This window comes from Triticum aestivum, chromosome 5D, assembly GCF_018294505.1.
Source record: "Triticum aestivum cultivar Chinese Spring chromosome 5D, IWGSC CS RefSeq v2.1, whole genome shotgun sequence".
In the NCBI taxonomy this organism is placed as follows: domain Eukaryota; kingdom Viridiplantae; phylum Streptophyta; class Magnoliopsida; order Poales; family Poaceae; genus Triticum; species Triticum aestivum.
The window spans coordinates 509,270,703-509,291,081 of record NC_057808.1 but is presented as its reverse complement, the minus strand read 5'-3'; positions in this window follow the sequence as shown (position 1 = coordinate 509,291,081).

The following is a 20,379-nucleotide window of genomic DNA, read 5'->3' as shown; positions in this document are numbered from 1 at the left end:
CTTCCTCCGAGCCTCGTGGTTATTGCAGACTCGAGAACCATAGCAGTTATAGCATGGAACATAAACATAATTATGAACTCGGAGATAAATAATATCATTTATTATTGCCTCTAGGGCATATCTCCTACAGACTCCCACTTGCACTAGAGTCAATAATCTAGCTTATGCTAATGCACTTCACACCTGTGGCACACCGGTGTAACTATGCTTCGCTTGTGGTATAGCCTGATGTCCAACGGATCTGATGACTTCAGTTCCGTGTGTATCTTTGCATGCCCTCGCGTTTTCACGTTTTCACAAAATTCATATTTTGTGTGGACTTGGCTTTGTATGTATGTGAATCACAGGTCGAACCTGGATTCCTCAGACTGAGTTATGGAGCAACTACCTGCAGTAGTGTCCCATTGTCAAAAGCCATCTTGGAACTATACTAAGTTCATGAATGAACTATATGATTCAACATCTTCTTTGTCGCTTCTAAAGCGTCAACATACATAGCCCTTGTTATAGAATTCGCGACAGTAACTAGTTTGAACGAATTCCAACTAACTGTGCCACCACATTGTGTGTTACACAAAACCCTTAATTTAAATCGAAAATCGCATGGAGAAAAGATGAAGACTGTATCGATGTAACATTTTACAACGAACTCTTCATGATCTCTGCTTGCGAGAAAACCATGTCATCAGTACTTACTCTAGTACTCTGTGACATCTTTCACTGTTGTCCCATGATCAGTAATTTGATCACTTTGGTATCCATACTCGCAACACCTTGGGAGTATCGGACATATCTGGTTATTTTACATACCATGGACTACATGATTAATCCAAACACAAAAGTGTGTGGAATCTGCATCATGTATTTTACTCATCAGTGTTTTGGGACACCGAGTCTTGCAAAAACTCTTTCCATGTGACTTTGGCAAGAATCACTCCTTGGCGTTTTAAATGCTAAAAGGTTTTTAGCATCTTGTCAATATGTATTCATTGCTTAGCCCCATTAGGTAAATCTATCTCCATAGATCATCATGCCTAATATTGAGGCTATTTAGCCTAAGCACTTCGTCGAAAAACTATTTTCAAATGAAGTCCTAATTTGTGTCAAGAAATTTATTTCCAATTACCAATGTGCCAAGCACATAAGGTTTTTAGAAATATTATTACGCTCCCACTTACTTTCTTGAATTACAAGCATCTTCGTTACCCATTGATGAAGTCAAAACCCCTTTGACCATTTCATCAAAACACGAAGATTCCAACTCCATTTTGCTCTCTTCTGTCCATTGCTGGAACTCTGAAGTTTGCATACCTACTAGCATCCTCTGGATCGACAAATTACTTTGGACTGTATCATATACAAGTCCTAGCTTTCATTTCCATCAGATGGAAATCCTTTTATCATCCATGTTTCATATCTCATGATTGAAATATGTATTAATTGCTAGTTCAACCCGAACCGACTTTAAGCATCGCTACGATGAAAACAACCTCATCGTAGTCAACTCTTGAACTTGTTATTTCAACAAGTCGAGCTTTATGGATAAAACATTTTATCCGTATCAGTTTTAAGTTCCATAAATATTCTTTAGACTCTAAGTCTTCCGAAAGGTGTATCAAGGTTTTAATCTTGAATCACTTATATGGAAACTAACTCGGGTTGTATTGGCATTTAGCCAATTCCGGAGTCAGGGCCCATCAACGCTTCCTTGTGTATCGTAGGTATAATGTTGTCTAACAACAATATCTCGTTTGCGCACCTGAGAGGTTTGCACGAGCCTTGCCTACGTGGTTCAGCTGCAAGTTCGACCGAAGTTCATACATTTTATTGTAGAGACTTCCGTATCAGTCGCGGTAGGAAACTCTGGAATTACTTCCAAGGTCTCTTTCCTTTGATCTGATGACGTAGATACTGTTTATCTCGTCGAGTTGCACTATTCTCCCACTCACCTTTTTGAAAGAACCATTCTCTTTAAAAGCACACCGTTTCGCGGCAAAACTATTTGCCTCGGTATAGTGAGGGAGGAATACCCAACATTTTGGTATAACCTACAAAGTAGCACTTGTCTGATTTGGAATAGGTTTGTAACCTTTTACACAAGCCCCATATTCCAAATGTTTAAGAAAAGATATAACATGGTTGGGCGTACCATACCATGGCTTCATTTCAACAGACCCGATGTAGCTCTTTTCAGTGTAAAAGCCGCAGTCTCTAAAGCATCACTTTAAAAGGATAAAGGCAAATTTATTTATGTCATCTTTGACCTTACCATGTCATAAATGGTTTGATTACATCTCCACAGACTTTCCACTTGCAGTGGTGTTCCGGGAGGTGCAAGTTATGAAACCCCTTTCACAACTCATCAGACATTCGCTAAACATGTAACTCAAATATTCCTTTGTGCAATCAAATTGCAGAAACATAATTTTCTTGTTACAATAACTTCTACTTCATTTTTGAAAACCTTTCGAATGATTTCAAAAGATCCAAACTTACGTCTCATCAAGTAAATATCCATATATCTACTTGAGTCATTTCTGAAGATAAATAAATCCACCACTAACAACACTTATCGGACTACACACATCAAATGTATGATCACTAATAAGTTTGTTGTTCGTTCCTTATGGCCTGTGAACGGTATTTTAGTCACTTCACTTTTTGGAGGAAAGTTGCAAGTGTCAGATGATTCAAAATCAAAAAGACTTCAAAATCCATCATAATGGAATTTTCCATGCGGGTTTCTCCAATGTGACCAAATGTAGTGCCACACTTGTGTGGTATTCTTTTAGTCTTGCGACATTTAGCGTCAGTGTTATGGATGTATCATATTACCCTCAATATTCATAACATACGTCCCATCGATGATGGAAGTATGGCCCTTATGTTATTCATAATACTTAACAACAATTGTTGTTTTTATGAACAACTCTTTTGCAACAAACATTGTGCAATGGGCTAGAGTGTATGAAACTCTAAAATGAATTATGAAAGTAAACCCAGAGGTATTGTATTATTATCAATATTCATAACATACATCTCATTCATAATGAAAGTATGGCCCTTGTGTTATTCATAACATCGAACATAAAAAGTTCTCTTATGAACAACCTTCTTGCAAGATGCCTTATGCAATGGGATAGAGTTTGTAAAACTCTAAATGAATTATGAAAATAAATACAGACGGCAATACACCGATGGAAGGTATAGTAACATTTACTATGTTCCCTGTGTATACCTTAACCTCATTTCTAGCTAGTCTTTCAGGCCATAGTAGTTCTTACATCGAGTTGCAACAGAATGCAATCGAGCGGGCATTTTTGTGATGAACTCACAATACCCAAGAATTAGTGATTAACATGTTTAACCATAATTCGCAAGAACTATATCTTTGACCAGCCTTCTATACATCAAAAACTTGTATGACATTCATACATGAGCTGGATATTCCAGTCTTCTTTCCTTTTGCCTTTATACTTCTAACAGTTTAACTTTTAGTATTTCTCCTACTCTCAGAAGAAGCACCCAACTTAAGAGTGGCATTAGCCCCGGACTTCCTAGGCGTGTAAGTCATACTAACACCCTTTGGACACTTCCTTTCTCTTTAAGTTGTTGTTTTATTCACCTTTCATTATATGACAGGCGTTCTTCTGGATCCCTTTCCCAACAGTCAAATGCATAGTAAACACTTTTACTAATACTTGCAAACAAACATTGCTTTGTTTGTATCTGAAAATAATTTTCAGTTCCATGAATATCATATAACTATCCCAACTTTCGAAGTTTGGGTTTCATGGAAGCAAACATATTCCACTTGACTGTAACAGAATCTAGCTTTTGGATCGAAGGACGAGAGTCACATGATCCATAGCATTAGCGGGAGGATACGGAAAGCATGCGATAGGACAATGTCCTTCTCGGCACTTTTGAGGACAATCCTCATATTACGTTACCAATCGTAAAGTTTTAACCAGATATTTAACAGCTATTCAATTTTAATAGGGAAGGTGGAAATGCGAGCCATTATTCTACAACTATTATGCAAGAAACACTTAGACAGTGTTCATAATTAATTGCACTTAGAATTAAACATGTTAATTCAACAGTGCGCTCCCACTCAAATCAATATCTCTCACAATTAATTTTGAGTGATACAAGATCCAGACTTCAATTCATCGCCATAGAATCATCATCTCATAACGGGAATTTTAATCGGTAGGCCAACTTGCCGATCACATCTCTATGTGACTCTTGCTCATCTTTCGATGCGTGTGTTCCGAGCTCAGGACGATCCTGCCATGAACGTCAAGACAACCAAGTGATCTTGCTGCGAGGTCTGACCTCACCCGCCTCACACTTCTCTAATCGTTCGTACCCATGCATCCATGGCGCACCCCGAAAAGATAGGTGCCGTGACGGTGCTACACTTGGGAGAACACTAACTACTTGATATTTTAAGTGAGAGATCACCCTAATAAAAGCGACTACCGCGCAATCAAGAAGGGTGCATCATAAGGGATAAACATCTCAGGCAATTCATAATAGCATGATATGGTATAGCCCTTTCTGACGGAGAAGTATTTCATTTCTTCGTCTTCGGCATTCGCGTCGGTGTTCACCTTCGCGAAGATTGCCACCACCTTGTCGATGCACCAGATAATATTGCTATCTCTATAGCTAACAAAATAATGCATTACAACAAGGTTGACACGCAGGTCATTAAAGTGCAATCATATGGCTCCAGCCATCATGCCGAATCATGACACGCAGGTCATGTTAATCAAATTACATCATATAGTCATCTCATACATAATCGAATTAGTATGAGCACTGCTATACCACATCACATGCACATCCTGCAAAACCAAGTTAGACGCCTCTAATAGGTTTATGCAAAATTTTATTTTACGTGGCTTCTAAGGTTTTGACTTAAACCGCAGCTACCAACGTTTTATCATCAAGTATGATTATTCAAGTTGCTACATTAACATCTCGGGGTGTATGAAACACGGGATAATTAAATCTCGAGCCCCATACTAAACTTCGTCATACGCATGACCCCCGTGCAGATAATATCTGCAATGCCCTTTCATCTGCGAATTTCATCTTTCTTTTGACTACGGCAGAACCCAAAGAACTGATAGCACTTCCATGATCAATCAGGATCACGGATTGCCAGAACTTTGTCAAATTCCACCATGCTGTCTCGAGATTGAGCAAACGCAAATTCTAGGGAAGCAACAAGAACCTCGGGTAACAGATTTCATCTGTCACCCGCATAAATAATTTTCAGCAATAGATCTCATCTACTACCTAATTATATTATGCAATACCCATACATCTCCATGTATTCTAGATCGAAACCTGCATCTACGCATAGCACGGCTCTTGATGCCACTGTAGGGAACGCAGCAGAAAACAAAAAATTTCCGACCTACGCACCAGCCCAGGACCACTATGGAGACTGCATACATGGTTTGATCTTTTTCGTTACCGACTCGTAGCGCAGCGGGAAGTAGAGTCGATGACGATCGGCGGTGCAGATCCCCGCAGCTAGGATTTACAACCTCCCAACCGCGAGGATGTATACCCTCATCTGCTCCTCAGACAGCCCTCCGGGAGGCGGTCGAACAGCCCCCCGGACGGTGTCGCGGACAGCCCTTCGGGAGGACCTTCGAAACTCGAACGGTCACTCGGACAGCCCTTCGGGAGGACCTTCGAAACTCGGACGGTCACACGGACAGCCCTTCGGGAGGCACTCACGAACTAAGACCGAAACTACGATCTCTCTACAGAGTTGCACACATACGGTGTCATCTATCCGGCAGGGCTTCGCCGTCCAGAACTAGTTCCTGCCGGAACCCAGACAGCCTTACGGCTCTACGAAACTCTTTTCGTGGGAGGGAGAGAAGAAGCCAGATAATGCATGGCATGTGTATGAGAGCAAGGGATGAGTGTGGAGGGCTGCCCCTCCACCTCTATTTATAGGAAATCCCAAGGGGGTAGGGTAGTTTCACAAAAAACCCAAAATGCACATGAATGAAGTCCTTCCACAAGGACCTAGGAGTGAAACCAAGGAACAAGAGGGTCCCCAAGGGGGGATACCCCATGTGGCCGGCCACACCCCCATGAGGGGCCCAAAAATGGCTCCTATCCATCCATGTCATCCCCAAGATCTTTTGGAGCAAAGCCCCAAAAGGTGGCTTTCCATAAAGTAACCATAAAGCTGATTTTCACTATTCACGACGACATTTTTCAGCGTCTGATCGAACTGAAAATATTTATGTGGGCTAAGAACATTTCCAGTACCCACTAAAATGATTTTCAACGCGTTCCGAAACAATTCCGGTTTTAGTGATTTTCATCTGCGAAACGCATCTGAAGTGGCTCCGGCAGCTCCGGAACATTTCCGGTTTTTATCTCAGAAAATTCCAAAAAGCTTCCAGAATGATTCTGGCATCCTCCAAGAATTATCAGGCATGTGCCGAAACCAATTTGACTTAATGGTGTATCCCGAAACAACTTTTCGGTATCATCGAAACTTATCCGATGACCTCTCTCTGCGGTACGATTCCGCTGTCCGAAACTTTTCGGTGTCCGAAACTTTTTCGGTGATTTTCTCTCAGACTCCCTGTCTAGTATTCAGCAGATAGATGACCCTTAAGCGTGTGACCCTATAGGTTCGGTGAAGTATAGACATGACCCGGAACCCCTTCCGATCAATGATCAACATCGGAGCCGTGGACACCCATATTGACCCCTATACCCACACGAATAAATATTCGAGTGAACCTCCAGTTGCCGTGTGCTATTCCTGTTGCTTCGCGATATGTTACAAATACCCGAGGTGAGACATGTTGGCATTCCCGTGGATCAACAACTTGTCCACTATGCTAGTTACCTCGTTACCGGTATTGTTCTCTTTTCTCGTTATCGTGTTCCGGCATCCCCGTGATCAAATCACAAAGTGTCTGGCCAGACGATGATGGATACCGTAACACCGAGAGGGCCCAGAGATATCTCTCCATCGTCAGAGGAGCAAATCCCAATCTTGAGCTATCAAGTTACTTGACACACTTTTCCATGAACCCGTAAGCCGCCGTAATAGCCACCCATTTACGGATGACGTTTAACAAACCCCAAAGTTCATGAAGCAAGCATGAAGAAACTCGATACTCTCATGGTCTAAGGAATCATGCAAACGTTAACCATCTCTGTGTTATGTACCAATAAACTTGTGATGAATGAATCTCATAGCATAACATCAATCCGGGTCGATTCAACACAAATGTTCTCTTAACATTGTGCCCTCAAGGTTGCTGACATAGACATGCCCATGATCAGGAAAACATAACCATCATGCAACACTTGAGCTAGTCTTAGAGGCCAGACTAGGAATACATTTTACCGTTTATTATTCCACACGTGCATATGAGTCTTCCTCCGAGCCTCGTGGTTAATGCAGACTCGAGAACCATAGCAGTTATAGCATGGAACATAAACATAATTATGAACTCGGAGATAAATAATATCATTTATTATTGCCTCTAGGGAATATCTCCTACAGCGCCAGAGGATGACTCCTCGGCCGCCGGACACATGGGGGGAGAAGCCCCCATGGAGACTTGCAATGGGGGCCATATCCAATTCGGCCCTCAGCCGAATACCATTCGGGAGACCTACACGGCTCCGGAGTCAAGCGAGCAACCTTCCCTGAAAGGAGGAGGTGTGCCTGTCCCGCCGGTGACCTCTGTCCAACCAGAGGCACCAGATAATCTACTGGAAGCTCTACGAGGCGCTTCCATTGTGGATGTACACCGTATCCTTATGGGTACGGTGATTGAGAAGGTTCTGTCCGTCAAGAGCGGACTGACCGAAGCCTGCAGCAATCTACTGACTGGCTTTGAGGTAAGCGACGCAAAAGAAAAAGTCCCAATATAGACAGTAGCCCCTGAGACACTGTCCGGTGTTTGGAAAGAAAAAGCCGGACAGAGGATCAATGAAACCTCGCAGGAAACTAACTAAATATGTCTTATGTGACTAAGTAGGCATCGTTGCTGGCCGCGACCTCACACTCTGCCGAAGTCTCCGGACTAAAGCAGAAACTGGAGCGGGCCGAGGAGGAGCTCGGCCAGGCGAGGAAGCAGCTGGAAGATCAGCAAGGTATGTGATGACTCGCTATATATTCGAAAAGAATAAATTATTTGTATTGACCGTAATGTCATGATATGTGTAGGAGCGACGACCGAGGTCGAGGCCCTTAAAAAGGCCCTGGCCGAAGCCGAGGGGAAAGCTGTCAAGGAGCAAGCTGCCCGTAAGAAGCTCAAGGCCAGGCTTAACGAGGTTCGACAAGAGCTCTAGGATGCTGTTAAAAAATGCGAGACCTTGGAGGGTGATCTTTCGGCTCGAGACACCGAACTCGTCAAGGCTCACCAAGGCGCAGAAGAGGCCCGGGTTGAAGCCCAGGGCACCCTCCAGGAGATCCAGGAGGCCAAGAAGATCGCGGCGGGTAAGGCGTTTAGTATGCAAAGCAAGTATGTGAAGAAGAAGTATTTCTTACTAACCCGGATTCAGAGCTGTCCAGGGGCGTTTGCGGATCTGCCATGCAGCGCGTTCAAAGCTGCGGAGTTCTTCCAAGCCGAAGAAGGGAGCTCAACGGAGAAGCTGTTCTGGTCACAATACCTTGCGCTAGAACATCCAGTGCCCTTTAGCGATCAGCTGAAACAGCTGGTCGAGCTGCATGGGATGGCCGAACTGGCCATGAAGGATTTGATAATCCGGCTTTGGCCTGCCGAAGCTATACCCAGCAGCTACTTCGGCCTTGTGAAGCGGCTGGTGAATGCCTGTCCTCGGCTGGACGTCGTCAAGCGGTCGGTCTGCATCGAGGGCGCGCGCATGGCCTTCCCCCGCGTCAAGGTCTGGTGGGCGAAGATGGACGCCGTCAAGCTTGTGACCGAGGGGCCGCCGGAGGGAAAGGAGCACCGCAAGCCCGAGCTGTATTTTGATAGTGTCCTGGAGGGATCCCGCATTGTTGCGGAGCAGTGTGCGAAAGACGTGATCTTTGAATGAATACATTCATATTTGTCTCGCCCTATATTCTGAAACAAAGACAATTTATGTAATATAATGCTGTGTATTAAATTTTTACCTCCTGTGTGGCCATTTTTATTAAATCTGAGATTTGGCAAGTCGTCGGCTTCAGCCCCCACGTTGGTAATACGGGGGTGTTCGGGATGGAATCTAAACACTCTTGATCCAATTATTTGGTCCTTGAAGGAGGTGTTTAGCGCAGCGAACAAGGCAATCGGACTATAATGCTTTATCACCCTCACTTAGCCATAGGAGTTCGACAGTAAAATTTTAGGCGCAGCCCCTGGTATTTGGAAGTCTGAACTGGGGGGTACTGTAAACAGCTGATCGGATAAAAACCGATTCATCGCGCAATGCAGAAAAAACCTCTAGCGATTTGAAACCTCCGAAGAGCTGACCGGCTCTCGCCGCATCATGACAGTCAGTTTTCGGCTTTCTCTACTGAGGTGCTCATCCGGATGAACCAGGGCACAATCGCAGTAGTTCTCCCTTTACTACCCTAGCCGATATAGCGGAACGTAAGGTAGTAAGCACAGGAGCTGGGCAACCCAACTATTGACCAAAGACATGATTCAGAGCCAATGCATATAGTGCTAAATTCGGGGTGCCGAACTATACTGTAAAAAGTGTTCGTACTTTGTTGCCGTATTGCGGGGCGCTATAAAGCCCCTGGCAAATGTGAAACGTACCAGAGTGTACGGGTGCTATCTGATAAGGTTAGCAACAAAAAGAAAGGAAAACAGAAAGAGAGCAAAGGTAATAAGCTGGGGCCTTAAAATTTGGGCCGCAAACTGTTTCCATTATAATTTGATTAATACGTCAAGGCGCGTTGATACAAATAGTGCGATAAGCAACAGGCTATTTAACATGCCAAAACCAAGGGAGAGCAGCGTGTGGGTCCTGAAAACAGGTAGAGTGATCGTTAAAGAAACCACCTAGAAATTCCCCCATACGTCTGTGCTTCTTGCCATCTTGGTGTATTTATCCTTTGACAGGACCAGTGATCAGGCCGTCAAGGAAGGCCTGTGGAAAAGAAACCTGAAAAGGAGAAAAAGTAGATAGTGAAAGTATATGTGTCCGGGAGCCATCGAGCCGTACTATGGATCACAAGGTAGGTATGCCTCCGTCTATGCCGATGGTATTTTGAGTGCGTAGTTATGTACGTGCGGTACGAATGCCGCCACTTGATTGGGCTGGGACGGAGGCCGAATTGCTAGTCGAGCTCTTGACGAGCCGAGCTGTCCTGCTGCGGAATAGTCCAGACCCTCTTAGTAGTGTCCGGGAGCTCGGCCGCCGAATTAAGGTTCTGCTTGAAAAGGCCGCTCTGTACTTCTGCTGCTAGGGTAGCGGTGTGCTCCTCGGTACGGAGGGAGCGTTCCGTGTTTCCATTGGCTGTTATGACGCCGCGTGGTCCGGGCATCTTGAGCTTGAGATAAGCATAGTGGGGCACCACGTTGAATCGAGCAAATGCGGTTCGTCCAAGCAGTGCGTGATAGCCGCTGCGAAAAGGGATGATATCGAAGATTAACTCTTCGCTTCGGAAGTTGTCCGGAGATCCGAAGACAACCTCTAGTGTGATAGAGCCCGTGCAGCGGGCCTCTATGCCTGGTATGACTCCTTTAAAGGTGGTCTTTGTGGGCTTGATCCGTGATGGGTTAATGCCCATTTTGCGCACTGTATCCTGATAAAGCAGGTTGAGGCTGCTGCCACCGTCCATCAGGACCCGTGTGAGGTTGTGACACCCCAAAATTTTGACCTTGTTTTATTATTAAAAATTTGCCAGGAAATAAAACTTTTCCATTTGTCTTGATTTACCCTTTTGATATTGTGGATTTTTACCTCAAGTGGAAACTTTCCTAAGGGTTATTGGACTTAAATACTCTCTCTAATAAAACAATTCTTTATCAATGGATTTGAATTGCAAGATTTGTTTTCACAGAGCTTTATTCTTTTAAAATGGTTTCTTTTGAATTTGGAGCCTGTTTTGCACTGTAACCATTTGATAAATGCTTTTAAAATTTCCACCAGAATTTGGGGATGTCATGTGATGTTTCCACATCACTTTCATGCAAAAATATCCTTTGGCCATTGGAGATTTTGAGCTCTACCCCAACTTTTCCAATCTGGTCCAGTAGGCACTTTTGCACTACAACCTATTTAAATATTTCTTTAAAAATTATTCCAAGTGTTTGGAGATATTAGTAGATGCATACAATTCATCTTCATGCAAAAACCCAGTGATGTTCTTTGAAATATTTGGGTGAATCAACCTCTTTTTCATTCTGGTCCAATTTGGTGATTTGTACTGCAACCCCATTTTATTTTGCACTAGTGACCCTGAGCTTTTTACCTACTTGTAGCCCTCCCTTCAAAACCCTTAAGTCCAGGAGAGTGGACTCATTGGAGGATTTTAAGTGCATGCAATAAACCTTTTTTCTTTCTGTCCAGAACTGTGGTTTTGCAAAACTTGCACTAACAAGTTTCTGGTCTTGCCCAAATGATCTTACCTTCATCTTCCACACCTAAAGAGGCCCTGATCTGGAGATTTTGGCCACTCCAAGAATTGCCTAAGTGCACTTGGCATTCTGTCGAACAGTTGGTGTGCACAGTCTGTTTTGACATGAGTTTCTAGTTTGCACTGTGATCTTGCTCCACTGTCCCAACAACCTTGTCCACTAAACTCCTAGCTATCTCTACCCTATTCCTGTTAATTGCCAGCCCCACCCTCGCGCGCTAGACCGCCCTGGCATTTCGTCGAACAGGTTCCGTGCGTGCTCTGGGCGCGCCCAGAGCGCACGTTTTGCACGCGCGCGCACTGAGCCGCCGCGTCGCACTGCCGCACTCGACGCGACCCGTCCCTGGCCCCTGCTCGCCTGCTGAACCGCGCACTACCTCGCCCACTCTCCACGCCACCACTGGCGCCCTACAGCGCCGCTGGCAGAGCTTTGGCGGCACGCCGGCGTCGGCAGCGAGCCTCTGCCATGGTCGGCGCCGCCCAAACCACACCAGCGCGCCAGCTGCCCCCGTGAACAGCTCGGTCTTATCCCGAAGCTCGTCGGCACATGCTCGTCGCCGCCACGTCGCCCTTCAGCTACAGCACGGCTGTTGCCGGCGATCTTATCCTCAGCCACCGCGGTCCAGCCTCTCGCGCCTATTTAAGGGATCCCCGAGCTCGATCAAGACCTCAGGCAACCTCAAGACTTCACCCTATAGCTCCCCGAGCAGTGGATTGACCGGGAGAGGCCATCTTCCCCAACTCCGGCCGGTTCGGCCGCCGCTGCGCTCCGGTGCAATACGCCGCAGACAGAACCTCCCCCGCCCATCCAACGCCACCAGTCGCTTCCTCTTGCTCTAGCGGAGCTGCCCAGCGCCTCAGCCTCGATCGGAGACCACCGGAGCCCAAAAACCACTTCACCACCGTAGCCCCCTCCGCCGCGGAGCTCGCCGCCGGCGACTCCTTCCACCCCGTCGACCCAGCGACCACCAAGAGGACCGCCTCGGTCTGGCCGGTCCATCCCTGCCCTCAGATGCCCTCGAGGAGCCGCCGTTCGTCGCTGGCGATCGCCGGAGTCCCGCTCCCATCGGGCAGAGAAGAGGAGGGAGAGGGAAGAACGGTCAAACCTGACCAGTGGGCCCTCTGGACCCACTGTCAGTGACCCGCGCGCCGTCCTCTCTGGTTAAGTGAAGGCGCATAAGCCCCGAGTACGTCTTCGCTGCTTCAAAAATGTATTCTTCCCCGAAACGTTTTCTTTTCTGGTTTTTATTAAAAAAACAGAGATTTGACCAAACTTTGACTGGCTATAATTTCTAAAATAAAACTCCAAATGAGTTGATTCTTTTTCCTACCTCTCTCAAATTTCATCTAGTTTATTTTAAGATTTATTTCAAAAATAGTTGGGATAACTTTTTGTACTGTGTTTGAAGTACTTGTTATTTGAATATTTCTCAAAATAGGATTTTGGAGAGAACGGAAAGCTTTCAAAAAGTGCATCCTTTGCATACTCTTGAAGGCAAGCATTTCTGAACTCTGGCATAATATTTTGTGTGGTGTTTGATACGGTTACAACATCACTTTGACTTGGAGCATGCATTATTTTTCTATGTATCGATTAAGTCACACACATGAGTGCATTTTGGAAATGCTTCACCTTTGGTGATGGATGTAATGATCACCCTCGTGAGCTTCTCATGAATACAGGAAGGAAGCCGGGAAAGTCGTGGTCTTGGGTAGACACGAGTTCGTCCCTAGTTCCTCGTCGAGACGAGTATGTCCGGTATGGCATGGTGAGGCTTGATGAGTAGTGATTTTTATCTGTTAATGGTAATGTTGTTGGTTATGCTGATCGTTCGGAGAATACTTGGACCACCTGAGTCGGTCGTAGGTCGAGTCTTGATCAGTAACTTCCTTATTTGTTGGTACTACCACTTGTCCCTGTCGCAGATGGGGTATGGTTCAGTAAGTTGTCAACCCCTTACCAAAGCACACACCGTACAGAGAGGCCATGGTGGAAGATACCGAAGGCCTCCGGTAGGCATGCCACCTGGTCCGGGGGCATGGGTGTTTCCGGTTGGGACCGAGAGGGGGGCACCCCTTAGAGCGTGCGAATATAAATTTGATCCCATGCTACGTCGAGGTTGTAGCCTCCCCACTTAGAGTTTTGCTTGGCAGGTGTCGTGGGTGATTCCAGACACCGGTGAGTTAAGCTGGTGTGTGCAGGTCGGGCGTGTTTTCAATTAAAAGGCCGTAGGCGGAATTAGTCCCGGTGGGCTGAGTAAATCCGTTACTCGTGGGTAAAGAGTACACCCTCTGCAGAGGTCATATCTTTTTGGATAGCCATGTTCATGAGTAAAGACCACAGTCTGAGTGGAATCTGGTGACGGTTTTCGGATGGAGACACGGCTAGCTAGATCATAGTAACGGTATTCGGATGGAGAACGAATTAGCTAGAACTCAGGGACGGTCTTCGGATGGAGAAACGGCTAGACTAGATTTTGTTTATGACCTGTGACATCGGAGGTTCATGTTTTATTATTATTATTATGGACTAACCATTTACATTATGCATTTTATTGAGTATCCCTGGGATGGTTCTACCTCCTGGATATTCACTGTGATTATTCTTATATAAGCCCTTTATGCGATGTCGCTCAGACGTCCGACTGTGGCATGTTTGTCTTTTACTTTCAATATAAGCCCTTTATGTGATGTCGCTCAGACGTCCGACTGTGGCATGTTTATCGTTTACTTCCATTATAAGCCCTTTATGTGGTGTCGCTCAGACGCCCGACTGCGGCATTGTCATTTTATTTGCAACCTTTCAAGGAGTCTTTTCAGACACTCGCTCAATGCATTCCATTTTTACTCCCGTATTGCTTACTCATGTTTTAACTGCACGCGTGCATCACAGATTGTTGTTTACTTTCGTGGCAGACGTTGTGATCATAAATCTTTCGGAGCATGATTATCTCTTGTTATATTATACCCGTGTTCTTAATGTTTGCGAGTACATTCAAACGTACTCACTGGCTTGTCCCTGGCTATTGTCTTGGCCAGATTTCGCGCATGGAGATTAGTATCGCGGTGACAGCCCCGGAACCTACGCAGCGACGATAGCGGCCTCGCGAAGATAGGAGTTATCCTGGTCAGCTGTTCTTGTGGGAAATGGAGTCCCATAGACGCAGATGTGCCGCAAACCGCTTCCGCCATCAACCACTAGAAACCATGTGTTGTACTCCTAGGCCACAATGGTCTTGTACTACATATTTTGCGCTTTGCTTGGAATTCTTGTATCAAGTTGGTGCCTCATCAGCTAACAGTAATCCTGGGGCTGGTGAGCACAAAGGCCGTTTTCTGGGAAATTATTTTCCCGAAAATCCGATCGTGACAGAGGTGGAATCCATCGATGATTGGATCGAGGACCAGTGCGGCCGACCCGCCATGACGGATACTGGTCGGATGGTCTAGGCGATCAAATCTGATCGGGCAGGAGGACCATGGATTGAATTTTGGGGCGACTGGCTCCATCGCGTAGACGTCCCTGAGTGCACGCTTGCGTTCCCTCTTGGGGATGTGGGTAGCGTATATCATGTTCACTGTTTTGACCTGAGGGGGAAACTTCTTCTGTCCCCTGTGTTTGGTGGCCGAGTATCCTCATCATCGTCCTCGCTTTGCGACCCCTTCTCCTTGTTCTCGACATTTAACTTGCCGGCCTGTTTGAAGACCCAATAGTCTCTGTTGGTGTGGTTGGCTGCTTTTTCTGGGGTGCCATGTATCTGGCACGGACGATCGAGTATGCGGTCCAGGCTGGATGAGCCCAAAGTGTTCTTATTGTACGGCTTCTTCCGCTGACCGGACTTGGAGCCATTGAATCCGGCGTTGACCGCCGTGTCATCGGTATGGTTGCCATTGTTTCGACGCTTGTGCCTGTTGCGGCGGAGCTTTCCGTTGCTATCCTTGGCTTCAGAGGTGCCAGGTTCGCTTGCATTATTATTGCAACGGGCTAGCCAACTATCCTCGCCCGCGCAAAAGCGGGTCATAAGTGCCGTAAGAGCCGCCATGGACTTCGGCTTTTCCTGCCCGAGATGTTGGGCGAGCCATTCGTCGCGGATGTTGTGCTTAAAGGCTGCTAGGGCTTCGGCATCCGGACAGTCGACGATCTGGTTCTTTTTAGTTAAGAACTTAGTCCAGAATTTCCTGGCTGACTCTCCGGACTGTTGGACTATATGACTTAAGTCATCTGCATCCGGAGGCCGGACGTATGTTCCTTGGAAGTTATCAAGGAAGGCTTCTTCCAAGTCTTCCCAGCTGCCGATGGAGTTTTCGGGCAGACTGTTCAGCCAGTACCGAGCTGGTCCTTTGAGTTTTAGTGGGAGATATTTGATGGCGTGGAGATCATCACCACGAGCCATATGAATATGGAGGAGGAAATCCTCGATCCAGACCGCAGGGTCTGTTGTCCCATCATATGATTCGATCTTTACGGGTTTAAACCCTTCTGGGAATTCATGATCCATTACTTCATCAGTGAAGTAAAGAGTGTGTGCGGCGCCTCTATATTGGGCCACATCACGATGTAGCTCTGATGGAGTCCGTCTGTGGAGTTCGGCCCGGACGTGACTAGCCTTGTTGTCCGAATAAGTGGTCGTCGTCACGTGTCGGGGCACGCCCTCGCGATCCGTAGATCGATCTAGTATGTCCTGCATTATTGTCCAGTTTTTGCCGCAAGTCGTAGGTATGTCCCCGAGCTGTTTGGCTTGAGTTGCCGCCTTGTCCCGACCCCGTGGCGGTCGGTCAGCCGCATTGCGCGATGATGGTATGGGCTCCAACGCCTCATCATCGAACATAGGTAACAATTTACGCTGCGGGTAACTTTTGGCTGGGTGCTTAAGGCCGTATTCTTCAGCTGCCAGGACATCAGTCCATCTATCATTTAGCAGATCTTGATCAGCTTGAAGCTGCTGCTGCTTCTTTTTCAGGCTCCTTGCAGTGGCTATAGCTGGCGCTTGAAGCGCTCCTGCTTGAGGGGTTCCTCAGGCACGATAAAGTCCTCGTTGCCGAGGCTCACCTCCTCCTCGGAGAGCGGATGATAACTATCGTCCTCCGAGTTTTCGTCTATGGCCTGTTCATCAGGGCTGACTTGCCCATCTTCCTGATTGTCCTGTTTGGCAGTTTGTTCGTCGGGGTCTTCTATGTCTTTGGCACCGTCCGGAGTGTTGTCATCTCCTGTGCCGGTATTGCTGTCTCTGCGGCGTGATTTAGAGCGGCGCCGCTGACGCTGGCGCTTTGGTTGTGTCTTAGGGGGGGTCATCCTCCACTGGGTTTTCCTTGTCGTCGGCACTATTCCCTTTTGGTGTATCCACCATGTATACGTCGTACGAGGAAGTGGCCGTCCAATGTCCGGTAAACGATGGATTTTGGGCCTCTTATTCTCCTGCATCGTCATCCATGTCGTCGATGTCTTCAGAGCCGTAATCGAGCGTGTCGGTTAAGTCTTCGACGATGGCTATGAAGTGGGCGGTGGGTGGGAAACAAAATTCTCCGTCATCAGCCTCCAGCTCGAACCGGATATAATTCGGCTGTGAGTCCCCCGCTAAGGATATATTTTTAATGAGTTGAGCATGTCGCCTAAAGGTGAGTGTCGGAAGATGTCTGCGGCGCTGAATTCGACGATCGATGACTGGTCCAGCTCGACGTGCGCGAACACACATGGTTCGGAACCTATAGCCGGAAATGAGTCAGAGGCTCCGGAGACACGGATATCACCCGAGGTGAGATCTGTGTGCGGCTCCAACGCCGCGGAATCTGCAGCTTCCGTGGCGGGGTTGAGCTTCCCGTCCTCGGATGGCACGACCTGCTCCGAATCTAAGGCCCGAGCGGCTACCAGTGCAATTTCCAGAGTATGGCCCGATGACAGATTTAAGTCATGGTCATCGTGGTGGCGGGGAGCGGCTGCCGCGGTCTCGAATCCATCGAAGATCAAGTCTCCGACGATGTCCGCGACGTAAATCAAGCTCCCAAATCTGACCTGATGGCCAGGGGCGTAGCTATCGATCTGCTCCAGATGGCCAAGCGAGTTGGCCCGCAGTACGAAGCCGTCAAACATGAAAATCTGTCCGGGGAGGAAGGTTCCCCCTGGACAGCATCATCGTGGATGATTGAAGGAGCCATCAAACCTTTTGGGGACGGCACAGTGGAACTCTAAGTGAAAGCACCAATGTCGGTGTCAAAACTGGCGGATCTCGGGTAGGGGGTCCCGAATTGTGCGTCTAGGATCGATGGTAACAGGAGACGGGGGACACGATGTTTTCCTAGGTTCGGGCTCTCTCTATGGAGGTAATACCCTACTTCCTGCTTGATTGATCTTGATGAATATGAGTGTTACAAGAGTTGATCTACCACGAGATCATAATGGATAAACCCTAGAAGTCTAGCCTGTATGACTATGGTTATGAGTATTGCTGATCCGGACTAAGCCCTCCGGTTTATATAGACACCGGAAGGATCTAGGGTTACATCAGGTCGGTTACAGAGAAAGGAATCTTCATATTTGGTCGCCAAGCTTGCCTTCTACGCCAAGGAGAGTCCCATCCGGACACGGGAGAGAGTCTTCGGCCTTCGTACATTCGCGGCCCATTAGTCCGGCCCATGTATGACAGGTCGGACGCCCGAGGACCCCTTAGTCAAGGACTCCCTCAACGGGCCAACCTCTTCTTTGGTGGAAGAGGCCCCTGCTCTTGACAGGGGGTTTTTCCCTTCTCAGCGGTGGAGAATCTCCTTATCGACGCCATGGGTGTCGCAGCAAGACGGCGGAGCAAGGAAGAAGAAGGAGCGGGCAACGGGAAGATGGAGATGAGCAACGGGGGCTCTGCCCCCCTCCTCATTTATAGCGAGAAGGAGGCCAATTCCATCGACCTCCACGATCGCACGTAATGATGGTTTCTTCTGCATGCAGCAGGGTCTCGTCAAATCAGGCAGTCGCCGAGGCAGCGTGGGGAAGCAGAGATGCCCACGTCCAATCAGTCGCCACGCGTCGACCAAGGCCGCAGGCGGTTGGGGCCCGAGGCGCTCTGCACTGCCTTGGGCCTGGGGGCCACTATCGGCGTCCTGTGAACGGGGGTACTCAGACTTGCCTGCTTGCGGCCCACGGCGTGGCTCCACCAACGGCCCGGTATGGCCAGCTTCAGCAGCAACCACTCGAGACCCTTGCGAGGGGCCAAGCCTCGCGAGCCGGGCGACACCAAGACCTTCCTGGGGGCGGCCTCCCTAGGCTGGCTCGTGAGGAGTGGAGATATCTATGCAAGGGGCACCTCGCGAGGTTCACGTGACGTGAGCCATGACGATCAAGGCCAGGCGGGCGCCAGCGTGTGCAGTGTACCAGTTTCCTCTTTGGTGCTAAAGAGGCAGGCACATGCAAGGAGTCCCGAGGCATCAGGCAAAGGTTTCCATATCGGTGCAACGAGACCAAGACCAGCAGGACGGCAGGACGGAGGTCATCGCGGAGCCCACATCAGCGTCACCACCAGAGCCTTTGGCAGGCGAAGACCACCTTTTGTCAGGATAGCTTGTACTGGTTGTCCCCCTTCAAACTTGGCCGTTGTGGGATCCCTTCCCGCCTAACATTTGGGAAGAGGACCAGAGCCTCTATAAATAGGACTAGCCACCACCATAGGAAGGGGACGGATCATTCGACTCACCCACATACACACCAGCTCATTGAGCTCAAGAACACCTCTCCTCCTGAGGCTGTTCGTCCATTGTACTAGTTCATCTTAGCCCGCGAGGCAATCCACCACCACCACACTGGAGTAGGGTATTACACCACAACGATGGCCCGAACCAGTATAAACCCCGGTGTCCCGTGTTCTTTGAGTCCGACGATCTAGGCCGTGAGATCGTTGAGCGAGCGAACCAGGGAGAGAGAGTTCTTCGTGCGCACCCCAGAGTTGAATCCGCCAAAATGCCCCTGGTCGTTGAAGTTGAGATGCCGAGACCTGTGTCCACAGATACTCCACTTACATGGACACCCCCGCCAATGGACAAGGTTGCGCTTTCGGTAGATGGTGCTTTCTCAAGTGTGGACGGCACTACAGCGGTGGACATGATACTTCGGGAACATGATGGGACGATAATCTTCGTAGCCTATAGGTATTTATTCCACTATAATGATGCGTTAGAAGCAGAGATTCATGCTGCAGGGCATGGCGCTAGCCCTGCAACACACGGAACTTCCGGTCATTGTGCAGTCGGACTCGTCCACAGCCCTAACTATCTTCAATGATGGGTCACTAGTCCGGTCTTCATATGGACATCTGGCGTTGGAGATTCTTGCCTTACGAGATTTCAGGAGTTTATTCCGCAAAAGCTTCATCGTTCTTAGAATAGAGTGGTAGATTGTTTAGCGAGGTATAGCCGTACTGAATGTACCACTACTGTTTGGCTACAAAGAGGACCTCCATGTACCAAGAAATTCTTGCTTCTGCACTTTAACTCTATAATTTTGGAATAAAACTCTTTTCACCCTGCAAAAAAAGAAAAAAAAAGAAATGTGCTAACGTGCGCAAGCATCTAGCTCCGGCAATCTTGAACTCTTGATTGTGATAAGTAGTACTCCCTCTATAAAAAAGTAAAAGCGTTTAGATCACTAAAGTCGCTCTTATATTTCTTTACGGAGGGAGTAGCGGATTATGATTCTTTTTTTCTTCTAAATCTCAGATTAGGTTTCTTTTTATTCCAACGTCAGTGCAGATTAGCAACGTTTTTCTTTGATTGGTCTGAAAGCAAATCGCTGC